The 19,343-nt window shown below is 37.3% G+C and overlaps 1 long non-coding RNA gene across 3 annotated transcripts in view; it reads right to left on the bottom strand.

Moving 5' to 3' along the window:
* Positions 1–19,328, bottom strand: part of LOC122807045 — a 497,813-nt gene extending 478,485 nt beyond the window's left edge. For 2 of the 3 annotated variants that reach the window (XR_006365581.1, XR_006365579.1), the window contains exon 1: positions 19,017–19,328. This is a non-coding gene — a long non-coding RNA (uncharacterized LOC122807045). Of the gene's footprint in view, positions 1–12,034; positions 12,107–19,016 lie in introns of all 3 variants that reach the window. The other variant, XR_006365580.1, reaches the window with a different exon arrangement.
* Positions 19,329–19,343: the final 15 nt, after the last annotated feature.

Here is a 19,343-nt window from a genome sequence, read left to right as displayed (position 1 = left end):
ATATATATATATATATATATAGAGAGAGAGAGATAGATAGATATATATAATATATAAATATATATATATATATATATATATGTGTGTGTGTGTATATATATATATATATATATATATATATATATATATATACACACACACACATATATATATATATAGATTCAGATATATAGGTAGACATATATATATATATATATATATATATATATATATATATATATATATATAGATAGATATATAGCTAGATAATATATATGATTACATAATAAATGGTCAGACTGTTTCATAATCAACACAAAAAGTTGACCCAAACACATCAACTGTTCATTAAAGCAACCACACAACACAATGGCACACAGTACATCAAAAAAGGAAACAAATTTCCTTATCTAACATACTAGGCATAACCCTACCAGACATTCAGTTCACATTTGTCTGAACAGTGATAGTATTAAGAATGGATTTCTGAAAGATAAGCCGCACATTAGGGACAGGGTTAGGGTTAGCATGTCTTATTAAGATGGCGCAGGACGGATTCATCCCCCCTGCTCCACTGTAGTAATACATGCTAACCCTAATCCTAATCCTGGCCCAGTCCCTAAACCCTAACATGCATCTTACCTTATAAAAGTTATTTTCATAAAACTACCACTAAACAACACACTTCAGACACACACACAGACACAAACATTAAATCGACCCCTTACCTAATCCATATCCTAACCCTAAAACACTCACACATATACACACACTAAATACATCCTCTTATCTAACCCTAATACACACACACACACACACACACACACACACACACACACACACACACACACACACACACACACACACACACACACAAACACACACACACACACGCGCTTGCACACAAACTCCCTGCCCAGACACTTTCCTTTGTCGACCAACTGGAACTTGCTCAAATCAGCATTCACACAAAAACTCTTTTCAACAGTAAAGACAGCTCACTAGCATCACACATGTGCTTCACCCAAGTTAGCTGTAACCATATATATATATATATATATATATATATATATATATATATATATATATATATATACACACACTATTTATAAAATTAATTTTGCAATTATATACAGATATGCTTTGGAACAGAATATAATGTAGCCATTTCATACCATGGCTAATATTTGTATTTATTTAACAATGATGACACATAGCAAATAAGTAAGAAACAGTCATACCACACAACTACCGTAGGGAGAAAATGCTTAGTTGTTAAGTAAATGGGTTACTGTACAGATATCTGAATAACAACGCATATAAAATTGACACAACATGATTAAGAGAACTGAGTTTAAGTGGCCAATAGAATCATAACATCTAGTTGGAAGTGTGTTACTTGCAAATACATCTGATCTTCTGAATGAAATGAATTAGAAGGATTCTTCTGAATGAAACAAAATTTTACTGTTCTTCTTAGAAGAGAGATACTTCCAGATGTCACTTATCAAGTATCCTAATAGTGAACCAACATAATAGTTGGCACTTAAGGACTTTTTATAAAGAGATTTCCAAATGGCCTGGATTTCAGTTGGAGTGTACCACTGTATGTCTAAATGAGATGGTGGTGAGAAGCTGGGTATAAGAACTGATAGTTAGAATTCAGTTTGTAGTACTGGAGTTTGTGTCTGAGTGATGGACACTAGAGACAAAACCATGTCACAGTGAAGAACCTTTTTGGTGTAAAACTACAATACCTTTAGCAGACTTAAGTATCTGTGCTAGTTTGGATATTAGGCCAAATGTTAGGTTTGTGCAAAGGATAAAGCCAAAGAACAGTATAGAGAATAACACAAAGCATATCAGCTTAGAGTTGGAAGTGTACGTGAGGAAATATCCAGTATAGTATCCCCAGTATTTGATTGCATATTTTAAACTTCAACATTTATTTGACATCAACCAAATAATCAAGAAGTGTACAAGAGGAAATATCCAATATAGAGTTCTTAGTATTTGACTGCATGTTTAAAATTTCAATGTTCATTTGACATAAAAAAGATTTGATTTTTTCCACATCTAAAGTTTTTCACTAGAACATCGAACTGTTCATTTTATACATGACATACGAAATACCACCTCTATTGTGCCAAGTATGGTAACCATTTGAAATGTTTCCCAAAATATGGAGACTGAATGGCCAAAAAACGGACATGCCCACAGTAAGTAAGAGATCGCCATTTCCCGGAAGCTGGGTTTGAAGCTGTGATAAAATGTAGGATAAATGCATTTTAATGTACTTGCTTAGTTATGTACAAAATATAACTACAGCTTATTTTAAAATGTTAGCATACTATTGTTATAGGATCCAAGAAAAGCCTAGGTCCATCTAGTGGCTGCTGTCTAATATATCTAATATATATAATATATCTAATATAAATAATATAAGGAAAAGTTTTTTATACTGTGCGTTTAAATATTTAAATTCTCAGCACTGTTTTTATTGAATAATTGATGTTAGCTAATTGTTTAGCTTTTATTTAAATGATTGAGAAGCATTTGTTTAATGTATTCTAGTCTGAGGAAGTTGGAGAAAACTTCCCTACCGAAAGCGCTAACTATTAAATAAATAATCCGTGCTCTGTCTTTTGATTTAAAGCTACTGCAGTTTCCACTGTTTCTTTTTTGCTTTTGGTCGTTGTGATTTTTCCCTTTTACAAGTTGGTTATGTCGAGTGGGAGCGGTGGCAAGGATCAAGGCAGCGAGCATAATCGGAATGCTTCTCAAGTGCTGTTCACGCAAAATGATTCCCAGGATATACCGGAAGGGAATCAGCTACAAACAGTTCAATTAGTTTCCAGTTCACCGGGAGACCTAACAGTTTTAGTTAATCTACTTATGGTCAAAGTAGATAATCTATCGCAGAGGGTCCAAGAGCTTTTACCAAATGAAACACGGTTGCACCCTCCTATGTCAGGGGTAAACACAGGAATCATGAACATTGGCGCAGGAAGTCATAACGCGCCTGTGCCTGTTGAACATAATGTTGCAACAACTGAACAAGGACAGCAGCATGCCGAAAGTGGAGCTAGCAGGGGCATTGGAAATAATAATGTACCTGGTAATATAACATCAGACTCCTCAACTATTCCTACTTTGTCGGCAGTGTTTGCGAAAAAGGATTTCTTTGTTAACAATAGTGTGGCAACAAGGGACACACAGGAAGAGCGGGTGAGTACTTTTTCGGACAATTTGAATGCTTTTGATACCAAACTCTTTCGATGCAGGAAACTGCAATTGTAGGTTTCATACCTCCGTGAATGCATCTCAAAGGGACTGGTACCCAAGGGGTTACGCCAGTGGCGCTACCCCGCAGGGTTGATTAATAACTCTGTGTTTCACAAAGAATTGCTAACCCTGTTCGATAGGCAGGGAATTGAATTTATGGAGTCCTTAATTAATTTTTATGTAACTGAAATCAACATGCTACAAGAAGAATTAATTAAGCTGGAAGCTTCACTTCAACAACATGCAGATTTTCTAAGATACCGTTACGACTATCTTAGAATCTTATCTAGCATTGAAGCTTCTATTACAAAAATCTTATCAAACAAGAAACGCAAAATTGAGCGAGATGTCTCAGACTATAAAAATTTCAAAGCATACCCCCCTCCCCCTCCTGGACAGGTTGCAGCTTGGAGAGTCCCCCAAATGAATGAAAACCCTTTGACTGTTCAAGAGTCTCAATTCAATGAGAATGAGAGTGAAACTCCAGTCATTCGCAGAAGTGAATGCATAAGAAACTACACTAATGCTAATAATAATTCTAATGGGGGAAATAATATTAATTCAAATGATAATTTTTTTCCCTCAGATGAGCATGTTCATAATGGAAATAATGGGGAAAATGCGCAGGGTTTTCACAGGCCCTCGACAGTGAGGAACACCACGTCGAACAATGGGCAGAACAACCGGAGGGGCAATCAGAGGAGGAGGAGAGGCAACCAACGGAGACGTTAGAGCATCATCTAACTAACGTCAGCCTTGATGCTCTACCTTCTGAAAAGGGGCCTAGCATTTTGTATAATGACAAAGGAGACTTTAAAATTTACAATTATACAATACTGACTGTTGAGCCTGATCTTGTTGATTTCTTTGCTAAGGGCTTATCCTTTATTCCAGATAGAAGATGTAATCTAGTGAAAACGGTCATTGATTTGAAATTATTTGTCCGCAAGTTAAATTTAGCATGCACATTGGGCAATATGCCTTCTTTAGTGAACACATACAGGGTTTCTAGTGTGTTTAATCCCCCTCTAAATCCAAATTTACACATTTTTGAAAAATTATGTGAATTGGACTTGAGGGCAATGGTTTCCAATAATCATCCTCCTACCAGGGGGTTAAACCATATGGCTCGAAATGTCAGGAATGATGAATTGGCCTTCATTAAATTGTTGAATGAATGTAAAGTGAGGGTCATGGCGCCTGATAAAGGCGGGGGGTTAATTTTTATGGATGAATATCTTTATGAAAGCAAAATGCTAGAATATTTAGAATCAGATACTTATACACCCTCCAGCATTAATGAGATAAATTTTGCTTACAATGGAATCAAGAACATTTTGGAAGACCTACTTGTGGAAGGAAGCATTGATTATGATTTATTCCTCTATTTATCCATGCCAGCGCCAAAAATCCCCACCTTATTTGGCACACCTAAAATTCACAAAGATCTTGTGAATCCCCCTTTCAGACCAATAGTGGATGGGAGGGGGTCTATAACCTATGCCTGTGCCAAGGTGGTGGATAGTTTATTAAAACCATTGTTAGAACAAGAAATCCATATATGCAGGGATTCATGGAGTTTTCTCCAGAACATTAGTAAAATTCCATATGAGCCAACTTTGGTTTTTCTAGTCGTTGATATTAAGGACCTATATACAGTTATCCCACATGAAATAGGGGTAATGTGGACAGTTGACTTCATGCTCCGTAAGGGGGCACCAAATGATCAAATGCGGTTGGTTGAAACCTTATTGGAAGTCATCTTAAAAAATAATTTCCTGGTGTTCAAGAACAGATTTTTTTATCCAAACAACTGGCATCGCTATGGGTTCACCATGTGGGTGCACTTTTGCTAATAGTGTATTAGCCCACTGGGAATCTGAATTTCTGTTTAGAAATGCCCTTTATCAGGAACATGTCACCTGGTACACTAGGTACCAGGATGATATGTTCTTTTTATGGAATGGTTCATCCGAAGTCATACCGCTCTTTATTGAGAGCATATCTAAAATGACACAATTCCTGGAGTTTACATACTCCATGGGAGTTAATGAAATCACCTTCTTGGATGTTAAAATCAGCCAGGACAATGAATTTAGTAAGTTCAAGTCAACTATTTTCAGGAAACCAACGTTTTCTAACACCTATTTGCATTTCACTAGCTCGCATCCCCTGCACCAAAAAAGAAGTGTTGTCAAAGGGCAATTTGTTTGTGCAGCTAGAATGGTGTCCGAACAGGTTGACTTTCTGGTTGAATGTGATAAAATCCAATCCATGTTCCTAATGAGAGGGTATCCCCATATGTTCATAGATGAAATCAAACAAGAAGTTTTACACAAGAGAGAAACAGGTCATTTCCAACCTTTATTAAGGGGAGGGAACATGCAAGTTACCCCTAATAGTAGGAAAGAACATTGTAACATTTCTTTCTTATTCACATATTGTGTTGATTTCAAATCTATTAAGAACATCATTTCCAAGAATTGGAAATTATTTTAGATGATCAACAACTTATAAACGTTGTGGGGGAAAAGCCAAATTTTACTTATAGACGAGGCAACAACTTAAAAGAACTTTTGGAAAGCACTAAAGGGGAGATACATGGGAAGCAACTAGGAATGTCCAAGTGTGGGATGTGCTCCCATTGTAGACACATTCTAGTTGGAACATCTATCAAAATAATGGGCATTGATTATTTGATCAAAGGGAAATTCAATTGCAACTCCAAAGGAGTAGTCTATGCGGCTATATGCAGGCAGTGTCCTGCTTTTTACATCAGTAAGACCGACAGACCGTTCAAGAAGAGGGTGTATGAACACATATATGCCATAAATAATGGAGATATAAATAATGCTTTGACAAAACATATCTGCCAAAATCCCAGCCATATTTTTGGGTTCTCAATCTTACATCAGGTACAACCACATAAACCACATATTAGAGGGGGCCCATGGCAACTACAACTAGAGGAACAAGAAGTTGCCTGGCAGATTCGTACATCGTCTTATATACCCCCAGGATTAAATGAAATTGTATCAATTAAATGCATATTAAAACTTAAAGCCCTTAGGAGGTAATATTTATTAATATTAATTATTTTAGTATAATATAATAGAATATTGGTTCTAAAAGATTTGGATAATCTATTATGAATTACATGTGTATGTATGTATTTTTAGCTGGGTTTGAAGCTGTGATAAAATGTAGGATAAATGCATTTTAATGTACTTGCTTAGTTATGTACAAAATATAACTACAGCTTATTTTAAAATGTTAGCATACTATTGTTATAGGATCCAAGAAAACCCTAGGTCCATCTAGTGGCTGCTGTCTAATATATCTAATATATATTCCTTTAAAACAAAATATATAAAAAAATATAATAGATTGCTTAAAAATAATATAAGGAAAAGTTTTTTATACTGTGCGTTTAAATATTTAAATTCTCAGCACTGTTTTTATTGAATAATTGATGTTAGCTAATTGTTTAGTTTTTATTTAAATGATTGAGAAGCGTTTGTTTAATGTATTCTAGTCTGAGGAAGGTGGGGAAAACTTCCCTACCGAAAGCGCTAACTATTAAATAAATAATCCGTGCTCTGCCTTTTGATTTAAAGCTACTGCAGTTTCCACTGTTTCTTTTTTGTTTTTTATTTCCCGGAATATTCCCTTTTCTCTGTGGTATGGTGATCTCGGAGTTGGTATAAGTTCGGGGGGTGGGGGGCCCACATTGGCAGGTAGGTGGGCTTGCAACCCTGCAAAATAGAAGTTTAAAGAAGAACAGCAATGTTCAAGATTTGCTCTTCTCCTGGACTTGCAATCTTTTTTTTTTCAGTCTGTCAGTACTTGGAGTTACAAGTGCCAATATTTCAATAGAGAGACCAAAAAATACTTAAATCATCTGCATTTTATAAATAGCATTTAACAAGATTGTACCAACCCAGCAATAATCACCTAACCTCATTTCTAATTTCTAAGTGCATGCTAGGATTTACCTTTTACTTCTGGCTCTAGACTCCCTTAGACCCTACATAGGGATGGATAAAAGGAGGGAGGGTCAACAAGAAATCATTCACATATAATGCCTTCCCCATCTCCAGTCTCTCCCCTAAATATCTCTGGCTATCATATTTAGCCCGCATTTTCTAGATATATGAGCCAGCTGCCCCATTTTTTAATAAATTTCTGTTTATTGTCCTGCCTGCATTAACACACCTCCAACTCAGCTACCTCTTTTAAGACCTCGAGTCTGTCAATAGCTGGAGAATCCATAGTTTTCCAAAGGTGGGTTTGATTACATTTTTCATAGCAATAGCAACTTGTAGCTTAAGGGAGTTGTAGTTCAAAAGAGATGGCATCACCGAGTATAACATCCACACGTTTATATTATAGGCTAGGGAAGGTTTTCTCCAATTCTTAACCTTAATGGTTGGGGTATTAATGTGGGGATTTTGGTACAGGCTGTTGCACAGTGCAACAGAGCTACTCTTGCCTGGATTCAAAGGAAGATAAGAATTTTGAAACTATTTTACTAGGACAAGAAAACCTGCCTGGAGTTTTTTTTTTGTTTGTTTGTTTTTTTTTGGAGGGGGGGTGCTGTTGCACCTGCACAGGATAGCCATGTAACTAAAATATTAAACATGTCCCCACAATGATTAGGCAGTGAATTCACAAAAAGCCTAAACAACAAATGTCCAAGTACTGAATCTTTAGGTACTATTTTGTTGTTATTAACGTCTGATGAGTATTCAAGTCTCAATCTAAGAACTTTCGGTAGGGTTGGTAGCTTTTGAAACAGTGAAGGATGGGATACTATTATTCAAGCCAAGAGCTGTTAGCCTGAATGCCAAGTCTGCATGACTAATCATGTCAAAGGCCTTGAGTAAAGCCAGAAAGAGGCTAATACTGTTTGCCTTTATTTATCTACTTCCTAATATAATCAGCTGCTATTAACACTGTAGTACTATATGATAAGCCCATACTGAAGCTATTCTGTGAGATGCTGATGATATTATTAGAATTTATGTAGGTTATAGTATATGGTTCATTCCATAGCTTTTGCCATTGAGTTTAGGATTGCAATGGGTCTATAATTACTGGGTTTGGTAGACGTTTATGTGAAGATCAGTGGGTCCGGTATACCTCCTTTATGTGAAGGAACAGTGGAAGGACCCTTCCACAAGGTAGGTATAATACCTTCTCAGGTGTTTCTGTTTTCAAGAGTAGTAAATGGGATGCCTACTAAGTATGAGGCTGAGTTTATGAATTTAGATGATAAGGTATCGGACGCTGCTCAACCAAATGTTTCATTTTACTACAAATACACTCACTTCCTTTAAAATTAATTATCTTATATCATGTCTCTTGTGCCTGACTGAATATCTGTGTACATGTTTGAACTTATGTTTGGTAAAGCTTTTCAGAACAGTTTCTGAATATCTCAGTCATCATCATCATCTTCTTTCGGCTGGTCCCATTAGGGGTCGCCACCGCAGATCACCTGTTTCCATTTCTTCCTGTCCTCTGCATCTTGCTCTGTCACACCAACCACCTGCATGTCCTCTCTCACCATATCCATAAACCTTATCTTAGGCCTTCCTCTTTTCCTGTTACCTGGTAGCTTCATCTTTAGCATCTTTTTCCCAATATACTCAGCATCCCTCCTCAGCACATGTCCAAACCAACGTAATCGTGCCTCTCTGGCATTGTCTCCAAACCTTCCAACCTGGGCTGACCCTCTAATATACTTATTCCTAATCCTGTCCACCCTCGTCACACCCAGTGCAAATCTTAACATCTTTAATTCTGCCACATCCAGCTCAAACTCCTGCCTTTTTGTCAATGCCACTGTCTCCAACCCATATAACATAGCTGGTCTCACTACCCTCTTGTAGACCTTCCCTTTCACTCTTACAGGTACTAGTCTGTTACAAATCACTCCTGACACTCTTCTCCACCCACTCCATCCTGCCTGTACTCTCTTCTTCACCTCTCTTCTACACTCACTGTTACTCTGAACTATTGACCCCAAGTATTTAAACTCATCCACCTTTGCCACCTCTACTCCTTGCATCCTCACCATTCCTCTATCCTCCCTCTCATTCACACAAATATATTCTGTCTTAGTCCTGCTGACCTTCATTCCTCTTCTCTCTAGAGCATATCTCCATCTCTCCAGGGTCTCCCCACCTGTTCCCTACTTTCACTACAGATCACAATGTCATCTGCAAACATCATAGTCCATGGGGACTCCTGTCTGATCTCATCTGTCAACCTGTCCATCACCGTTGCAAATAAGAAAGGGTTCAGAGCTGATCCTTGATGTAACCCCACCTCCACCTTAAACGCATCCGTCACTCCCACAGCAGACCTCACCGCTGTCACACTACCCTCGTACATATCCTGTACCACTCTTACATACTTTTCTGACACTCCTGACTTCCTCATACAATGCCACAACTCCTCTCTAGGCACCCTGTCATATGCTTTCTCTAAGTCTACAAAAACACAATGCAACTCCTTCTGACATTCTCTGTACTTCTCCATCAACACTCTCAGAGCAAAGATTGCATCTGTAGTGCTCTTTCCCAGCATGAAACCATACTGCTGATCACTAATCATCACGTCCCTTCTTAATCTTGCTTCCACTACTCTTTCCCATAACTTCATGCTGTGACTGATCAGTTTAATCCCTCTGTAGTTACTACAGCTCTGCACATCACCCTTATTCTTAAAATAATATTTTACCAATAATAATAATATTCAGTTTCTGAATATCTCAGTGGTATGTTTATTTTCATTATAGTAGGGGTTGACAGTGGTGGTTCTGAAAGGATTACTTTATATCATAATGCCATTCCATAATGGTTAAAAAATTCGGTGTATTTTACTTGTCAAAGTTAGATTTTTATGTTATTTTGTTGACTTTTTAATGATATTGTAAATTGCCTATACTTACAAAGCGAGGCTTCGGTTTTTGTTAACTGATATTTTTCCTACACTTTGTACCACTTCACACTGAAGCTATTAGCTTCTCAGACATCCATGTTTACATTTTTCACTCTTTAGGCCTTCATGGATGCTACACTGTCTAATACACCATGGATAATCTTAATAAAGGGGTTCATCACTACATCTAAGGTATGGGTCAGGTCTAGATGATGCCATTTGAAACTAAAAAGGTTAGTTTATACTCTCCTGTCTCAGATTTTTCGGACTTCAAATCTTTAGGTATCTATGTATATGAGTACTTTTAATTTAGGTGTGAATTGAAAACTAAGTTGATTAGTGTTCTTATTATGTTAATATTTGAAGGGGGAAAGATAACACCCAAGTCAATACACTTTTCCTCATACATAAGGTTACAAGCTGAGAGACCATGGAACTAAACTGAATCTCATGCTCTGTATTTGTTAAGGTTTGCAGATAAAATATTTACATCTCCAAGACAATATTTCTGACTTGTAAAAGGTTTACATCTCCTAGACATAGTATTTCTGATTTAATGTTATATTACACTCCCAACAGACTATGCTTCAGGATATTTCAGAGCATTTTTAGAGGTATACATATATACTCTCATCAGGTTACTGGATTCATATTTATTAACTGGGATGTCAATTATAGAAACTTATAAAAACGTGTTGGAACATGGTTTCTCATATAGGATGTAGTTAAGGTGTTCTTTCATTAGTACAGCAAACCCACTTACTACTCTCATATGGGTTTGCTCATACTGAAATATATTGTAGCTGGGCATAGTGACATCTATACACATTGCACATATTCTTATTTTGGAGTATATTACAGACTCTGAATGCTCTTAGTCTTGCTATTTTCAAATGATGAAAATCTGGAAAATCAACTAATCTAAATGTAATTACTGTCACCTCAGAAGGATTTTATCTATCTACATTACGCTGACAAAAAAGAAGTCAACACGCTGGGTATATACTTTGAGGTGAATACTTGGAATATGCAACAAAAACAAAAGTTTTTTTTTTTTTATTTGCAAGAGGGCTGTGCCCCCCTGCACCCTTCGTACAAGGGCTTCACCCCCACACTCCCTGCTAATTATATACACTAACTCTGAGATCCCACAATTCCCAGGGAAAGGACATACCTCCCTACCCCAGGAACTGTCAGTGTCGCACAGCTGTTGACCATCTGCTTATGTCGACCAAGGTGGGTCAACAATATGCCGGTCGACCATACTGAAGTTTGATTTATGCTGGAACAGCTGCATATATGTAGATATATATATATATACACACACACACACACACACACACACACACATATTATAGATAGCTAGATGTGCGTGTGTGTTCTAATCTGTACAATGATTGCTATTTCATAGTTTACCTAGCTTAAATCGATCACAAAATATAAATGAGCTGTACAAGTTTTATTCTGTTGTAAATAAACTGTACCATAAATGATAGAGCATACTGTGTCATGCCAAAACCAGAAAAATGTTACCATGTGCATCAGTCCACTTATCTGGTAAACAAAGATAAATGTAATAAAGATGAAGAGATAGCTGGTACAGGCTGAGTTCACACAATAATGATGAAGCTGCATAGCTCAGAAGCATTCTACCCAAACTTGAAGTACTGTTTAGAGGTATGTTTACTTCAACAGCGTTAACAAATACTATTTTTCAGCGATAGCAGTTACCAGTGAATGCTGCTGCAGGAAAGGATTTTACCCTCACAACCCGCAGTGACCTTGAGTTGGTTTGTATTAATATCAGGGGTGCAGATCATACCTCTCAACTGTTCCTGATTTTTTCAGTTGTGGATTTGGGTTCAGATGTTTACTCTGTCCCTTCCAACTCCTCCTAAAACAATCAAGTTTGGAAGAAAAGAACAGAAAAAATGTGGTACTAAACGACAGCAATAATTACAGTTACAGATCAATTTAACTTCAGGAAATGCAAGTTAATTTACATTCTCTTATTCTGTTAACTTTTCAACTTAACAGATAATATTTGAAAAAGTGTCCCCAGATGTTCCTTGTTAATTCTGGATTTGTCCCTGATTCTGGAGGCAAGACGTTTAGAGCTATGGTACAGTGAGAGCAGCCCCCCCCCCTAAACACACACACACACACACACACACACACACACACACACACACACACACACACAAAGGATGTGGAAGCTCCCTACTAAAAATATGATGGTTTGTGTGCTTTAATGTTGTTTGCCAGATTATCAACACATTAGGTATCAGCAAAGGAATCTTTAACTGAAATAAGTAAAATAATAAACGGAGTTAAGCAGTGTACACACTACTGTTCAAGTGGACCATGGACTGTTGAAAAAAAAAAGATTTGCAGCACTGGCAACAGACCAATAAAATCCAACCATTTCTCTTTGTGTTTTTACCTGATCCTGACTGGCAACTTAACATGCTAAGCGACTGGGAAGACACTAAGAATTAAAGATACATACTGCTTAAGCCAGCTTACTTTAAGGAAGTAAACTGTGCCTAAATTCTGCTATGGAACTTTATGACCTCAGCAAGTCCTACTGCTAGATTAGTTGATTAGTTGCTTTTACTTTAACCACGCACATAAAATTCAGGGTGAGTAATTTTTTACAGTACAACAGCTCACCCATTTCTCTTCTAGTACCTTGCACATACAAGGCCTTCTACTAGCTCATTGGAATGAATGTCACTGATGCTGTGAAATAGAAACGGAACCACATCCCTTACTGATAAAATAGAAAACTGTAATGCAGCTTAAAGGTGTAAAAATTATGCAACGAGAGGTCCTTTACACAAAAGGCTTAATTCTTAAAGTTGCTAAACAAAGTTCATCGTGTGCAGCTGTTTATTGATTACCTCATTCTCTACTTTCAAGCTGTGCGACTCAGCAAGTGACTTAATCAAACCAAAAAACCTTTCAAGCCACCTCAAACACCATGTAATTTGCACATTTCCATATTGTGCATCAGAAAATATCAGCCAAAATTCATAATGGTATGGATTTTCATGCACTAATTTTCCTACTGGGAAGTATGGAACACAGTCAAAGAGAGGAAAAAAATGAAATAATAAAATAACACCACCTGGTGCTTCTCTACAAACATCAGTCAGACATATGTGAAAGATATCTGTCTCTCACTTATGTCAGTTAAAACCCACAACTGAAGAGTGAAACTATGAAAAATCTGATCTGGACTTTTTGTGACAAACTTTATTATTTTAGATAACGTGTTTATAATGAATCATTTTTGTTCACAGTTTCAGTTATACTCATTACAATACTCCAGGGGGATAGACAGACATATTCTCTGTACACATTTGTGTGCACTTATTTTTGTGTGCACTTCTTAGCACCTCCCCCAAAGTGTGTATTTTTTTCCTGCCATTGACATTTGCTCATCAAACATCTAAGCTGCTGGAAGATGGTTTGAAATTTCAGAGTATGCTTAGACGTCAGTTGTTCAGTGCAGGCTTTAGTTTGTGGAACAGCTTTGTGTAAACCATTTCAACATCCAGGAAATCATATAACACTGTTTTGTACTTCATCTATTAAAGAAAGGAAATGGTAGAAAAGTATAGGAAAGTGCATACATTTGTCATGCAGAAAACAATGTGAATGGCCTGCACAAAACTAATGTCTTGAACAGCTGTAGAAATTTAAATTTATGGTTATAAGCCATGCTAACAAATGAAGCAAAGTATAAGCCAAGCTAGAGGAGAAATTAGCCTCTCAGTAATTTAGGAACATCAGTTTAACAAACAGCATGCCTTTGTTTCCTTTTCATTACAGCAAATGTGGAACACAGAAGGCTGGCCGAACATATGTCTGTAATATACATAAATATAGACAGACGCACACACATGTATTTGTGTGTATAACTATTTATATATCTATCTTATACATACATATATATATATATATATATATATATATATACATATATACATACATATATATATATATATATATATATATATGTATATACATATATACATATATATATATATATATATATATATATATATATATTACATATATCTAGACAGATTTGTCCAGAATTTCAATGTAAAAACACTGAAACACAGAATGTCAGTATGTAGTTGTCACTCTCCATGGATTTCCCTTTAGCAAACTAATAAACCAACAGCAAGCATTTTTGCAAGGGCCAAGCTCCTTTTTAATTATATAAATAGTAGAGAGTTGATTATCCCAACGTCGATTATCAGGAACATCAATTACCTGAATGCAGCCTTCCTCCGTTTTCAGGTAGGAAAAATCATAAAGTCTGAATATGTAAATGTTATACATATTAGCTTGTGCATGTTTTTTTTTTTTGTGCCTTTATCCAGCTCGTGTGTGAAAAATGTTCTTTACTGTCCATTGGAATCACTGAATGGTTGAAAAGTGCATTCCCTGTCTGCAGAAAAAACAAGATTTTAAAAGCTTTTTATCTGGTTTAATGTATGTTTGATTATCCAAGCTACCCTAGGTCCCAATTAGTTTGGATAATCGACTCTCTACTGCACTAACTCTGAGATCACTCAATCTTCAGGAAATGGGAACATTCCTCTACTCTGGAATTGTCAATCTTATACATGTCGACCATCAGTTTCTGTCAACCAAATGGTGTTGACCAAACAGATGTTGACTTTTGGTAATACATCCATATTGCATATATGTATGTACAGACACGCACTCACACATATTATACATACATACATACAGAGAGACAGATGTATACTTGAATGCCAAACACTTCTAGAAAAACATGACACTGCCATAAAGTATTTAAAAAATGTAACTTTACTGTGGATTATGTTAGTCTGACCTTTCAATATATTCTGTTTTGAGTCTATGCAGACATTAAAACACTGTTGTCCAGCCTTCTACACCCCCTCCTTCCCAACCAGGTACAACTACATCTTTTCAGAGGCAATGTAGGACCACTGTTGGTCAAGTGACCTCCTCAAAGTATTCAAGTAGAGGATGAAAAAAAATAAACTCAGACCTACAGAAAGAAACCTGATAGAAGCTCATTGTTTTAATCAAGTGGAACACCCACAGAGATACCTTACTAAAAGGATACAAGGCCTAAACAATATGTCCTACATGGACAGACTCAAATCCCTGTCACTATACTCAGTATGCTACAGGCTGCTAACAGGTGACCTGGCATACAAGGCATCCTCCAACTGATGGATTTACTGCACATCAGCAAGTCAAATGGCATCAGAAATACTTGGTCTAAGGATCTAAACTTCTCCTGCAACATCAACAGAATGGTTGGATGGACAAGTATATCTCAAAGAGGATACCGCTGCTGTGGAACAAACTCCCCTTCCACATAAAACAAAGTTAATTCCTGTCTGTATTCAAGAACATCTTAGATTTATGGATAGAAAACATTAAATTTACCCCAGGACTGCTCCTTGTACTGGTAATGGACAGAGGCAGCTCCTAAATGCTTTATCCCAAGCATGGGTCCCCTTAAATTATCTATGGTATGATCCCAGTTAATTTCATTAGGGATGATATATAATTGACCATGGGATGGGTAAGGCCAACTTATAACCAAATGGGATAGGTTATTTTGAGCACAAAAAGGAAAACTGACTAAGTTTAAAATGGCCCACAAGGACAGCTAGCCTAGTACCTACCTATGAGCCAATGAACCTGTGTTTGGCCAGACAAAACTTTCCCAACTATAAAGCATGCCTCTTATAGGTTCATAGGTTCATACTAGGCTATCTGCCCTAGGGCATTTATAAGCCTAGCCAGAATGTGTTTGGCTTTCGCCACCCATTTTAAATTTATTTTGTTATGCCCTTTTTCGAGGTTAGTATACTGTGCCTCTGTCTAACAGTGACACAGAAGTGATACCCGGGGTAAACCTACGATCTCCCATCCACTCATCAAGATTCCTCTTGAAGAGAGTCAATGAGGGACTCTGCCTAACCTGGACTGGGATTTTATTCCAGAGTGAAGGGAGCCTCTGGGTTATGAATCTGTCCCTCCATTAGTCCTATTTATTTCAGTGCTGAGGTTCAAGTCTTTCGAGCATGTAGCTCGATGGAATTTGGATTTTCTGAGGTGCAGCATGTCCATTAATTCCGGGTTGGACATGGCTTTATACGTCAGGCACAGATCGCCTCTGAACAGGTGGTATGCCACTGAGTAGAGCTGGAGTTTCTTTAACCGGGCAGCATATGGCATCTGTTTGAGCCCTTTGATCCTCTTGGTGAGGTACTTTTGGGGTCTTTCCAGTTGCTGCAGGTGTCTGGTAAGGTACATCCCAAAAGGGGCATTGTACTCAATTATGGGCCTGATGAGGGATGAGTAAAGAGGCACGATGACCTCCCCTGATCTAGATGTGAATCCCTTCATGATTAGGTGGGCTATATAAAATGTTTTTCTAACCACTTTGGCCACGTGGTTGTCAAATGAGAGATTGCTATCAACTTGGGTCCCCAGGTCCCTAATTACTTCTTCTGTACTTAATGGATTACCACCTATGTGTGGTAATTTGTGGGCACTTTGTTTTTGCCAAAGGGGATGACTATACACTTTTTGGCATTTAGCTTGAGGCCATGGCTCTGGCACCAGTTGTCTGTTTCTATGAGGCCCTTTTGGAGGATGCTTGTGTCGGCTGGAGAGTCGATTATGGCGCCCAGTTTGCAGTCATCTGCGAACTTGGTCAGCCACAGTCCTTCCGTGTTGGCCTGTACCTCCGAGAAATATATACCGAACAAGAGAGGTCCCAGGACTGAGCCTTGTGGGACACCACTTGTAACTGGTTTGGAGTCTGACATGGCTCCAGCAATTCTAACCATGTGGGTTCTGTCCTTGAGCCAGTTTGCAATCCATCTAGTGACATAGGGGTTTATATTTAAGCTGGTGAGGTTATCTATAATGCCCGAGTGGGGTATTGTATCGAAGGCTTTTGCGAGGTCCAGGTAGGCTGTGTGAACCACCTTCCCCTCGTCAATGGCCTTGGTGACTGTTTCAAAGAAATCAACCAGGTTTAAGAGGCAGGATCTGCCCTTAACAAAGCCGAACTGGGTAGGATCCAGTGTCTGTAGGTCCCCAATATCTTTATGAGGTCCATGATGATCCTTTCCATAGCTTTGCAGACCAAGCTAGTCAGGCTTATGGGGCGATAGTTTCCAGGATCTGTTGAGGCACCACCTTTATGGAGAGGGACCACTGTTTTTTTTTGTGCTGTTATTTTGCCACTGTGGGGTAGCAAGTGGAAAGGGCTCACTCTCGGATAAATGATAGATCCCATACAGAATGTGTCTTATGGATTCAGAATTAAATACCTTTAAAACTTCCTAACATTCACGCAGACTCAGTGTTTTCAACCTTCAAAGCTTATATACATTGTTATGTTTGAAAATGAGCTTTGTAATAGATCATTCATTCCTTGATCTTTCTATATTCTGACGGTTTGCCTCTCATGCATCTGAAAATGTGAAGGTTTTGGAGGATTAAAACCTGTGCTCTGCTAAGGCTAACAAAATGCTACATATGCCAAGGTTCAAAAATGCTAGAGAGCTACTTAGCCAATCTGCTGTTTGACCATATGAGCATTTATTTTCTTCATGTTCACTGTGCTTATTTGGATACATTTTTTTTTTAGAATACACAGTCAGGAATTCTAGAAAGTGAGAATTTAAAACACAAGCATGTTCTCAACATGTCCTTACATGAATCAGAGGTGATGTTTAAATCCTTAAGTGCACACATCTCCTAAATAATGAGTAATTCTTAAAAATAAGTTTGGTTTGCTCACATAATAAATATGTGTTCAAACACTTGTTTTATTTTCTGGAAATGCAGTCAGTATTTTAAACCTATAATTGTGTTTCATGATTTACAATTTCATTCTCATTATTTTCATGGACTGTGTTTTATGAAAGGTGGTCTGATATTATCTACTACAAAATCAGATTTAAAATGTGATTTACAAAAGCAGAAATATACTGAAGTTAGCATAATTGGTGGGAAATCATACATTAATAGGTTCAACATTGTTAAACCCAGATTATTTCAAAAACTTCACCCCACTGTAATTGGGTCAGCTCTTGTTGTCTTTAGTAGTTTGTTTTATTTATGTAAATGTATTGGTACTGTTTGCTTACTGCAATTATCAGGATTTGTCACAGAAATCAGAAATTCTATGACAGACAGGGCAAATACTTGAGCCAAAATCAGGGAGAATACCAGGTATTATGATTAAAATCAATAACTAGTGGCAGGCATTACACTTACGTTTCAGAGACAAGTAATAATAATGTATAGCATTAGTTCCCGACTTCAATTTTCACTGCTTTACATCTCTCAATCTTTTGCATCGGAGACAAATGTCAAGAAAAATTACACGGATTAAATGTCAGTATTATTCACTTCTAGGGTTGACAGAATATAATGCCCTGCATTACTGTGCATTTTTTGATAAAAAAGTACGTAACTGTAATCTCATTCCAAATCTGTTTTATCACAACACCACAAATTATATCAACGAATACCCAACTCTAACTAATTATAAATCTGCATATGAGAAAGACACCATCCATAATTCGTTATCTGCATTTTTTGCAACCCTACCACTAATTCCTCTAAACCCACAGCGAACGAAGGAAGAAAAAACTTGCAGAAAATACTTCTTTTGTGACTCATCTCGATTAAGAAAACAAGCGTAGATTATGATTGTCCCGGGTATTAATATAAAGGGAAATACGTAAAAGTATATTTACCAGTGGGATATACGACCTCAGGGTATTTGAATTTTTATTTTGGCCGCGTAACGTGGAACGCAGCAGGTTGCAATTAAAGTAAGACAACGACTAGAAGACGGGCAATAGTTGCTGCGCGGTGCCACTTAACACACAGAAAAAAAGTCAGACAGAAAGGAAAACCAAAGTAGGCAGTACACTTTCACACTCTAGGTGGAAAGGATGGGTGGGAACAGACACCTCCGATTGACCACACGTTATTATCAATCAAGCTACACTACAGGCGACTTGCAATAAATATCCAATCGGCAGACAAGTCCTCAGATCTTTATGCTCCAAGTGGCCAAT

Source organism: Protopterus annectens, chromosome 7.part0, assembly GCF_019279795.1.
Source record: "Protopterus annectens isolate FY-2018-M chromosome 7.part0, PAN1.0, whole genome shotgun sequence".
Classification (NCBI taxonomy): domain Eukaryota; kingdom Metazoa; phylum Chordata; order Ceratodontiformes; family Protopteridae; genus Protopterus; species Protopterus annectens.
This window is presented reverse-complemented; position numbering and strand designations above follow the sequence as displayed.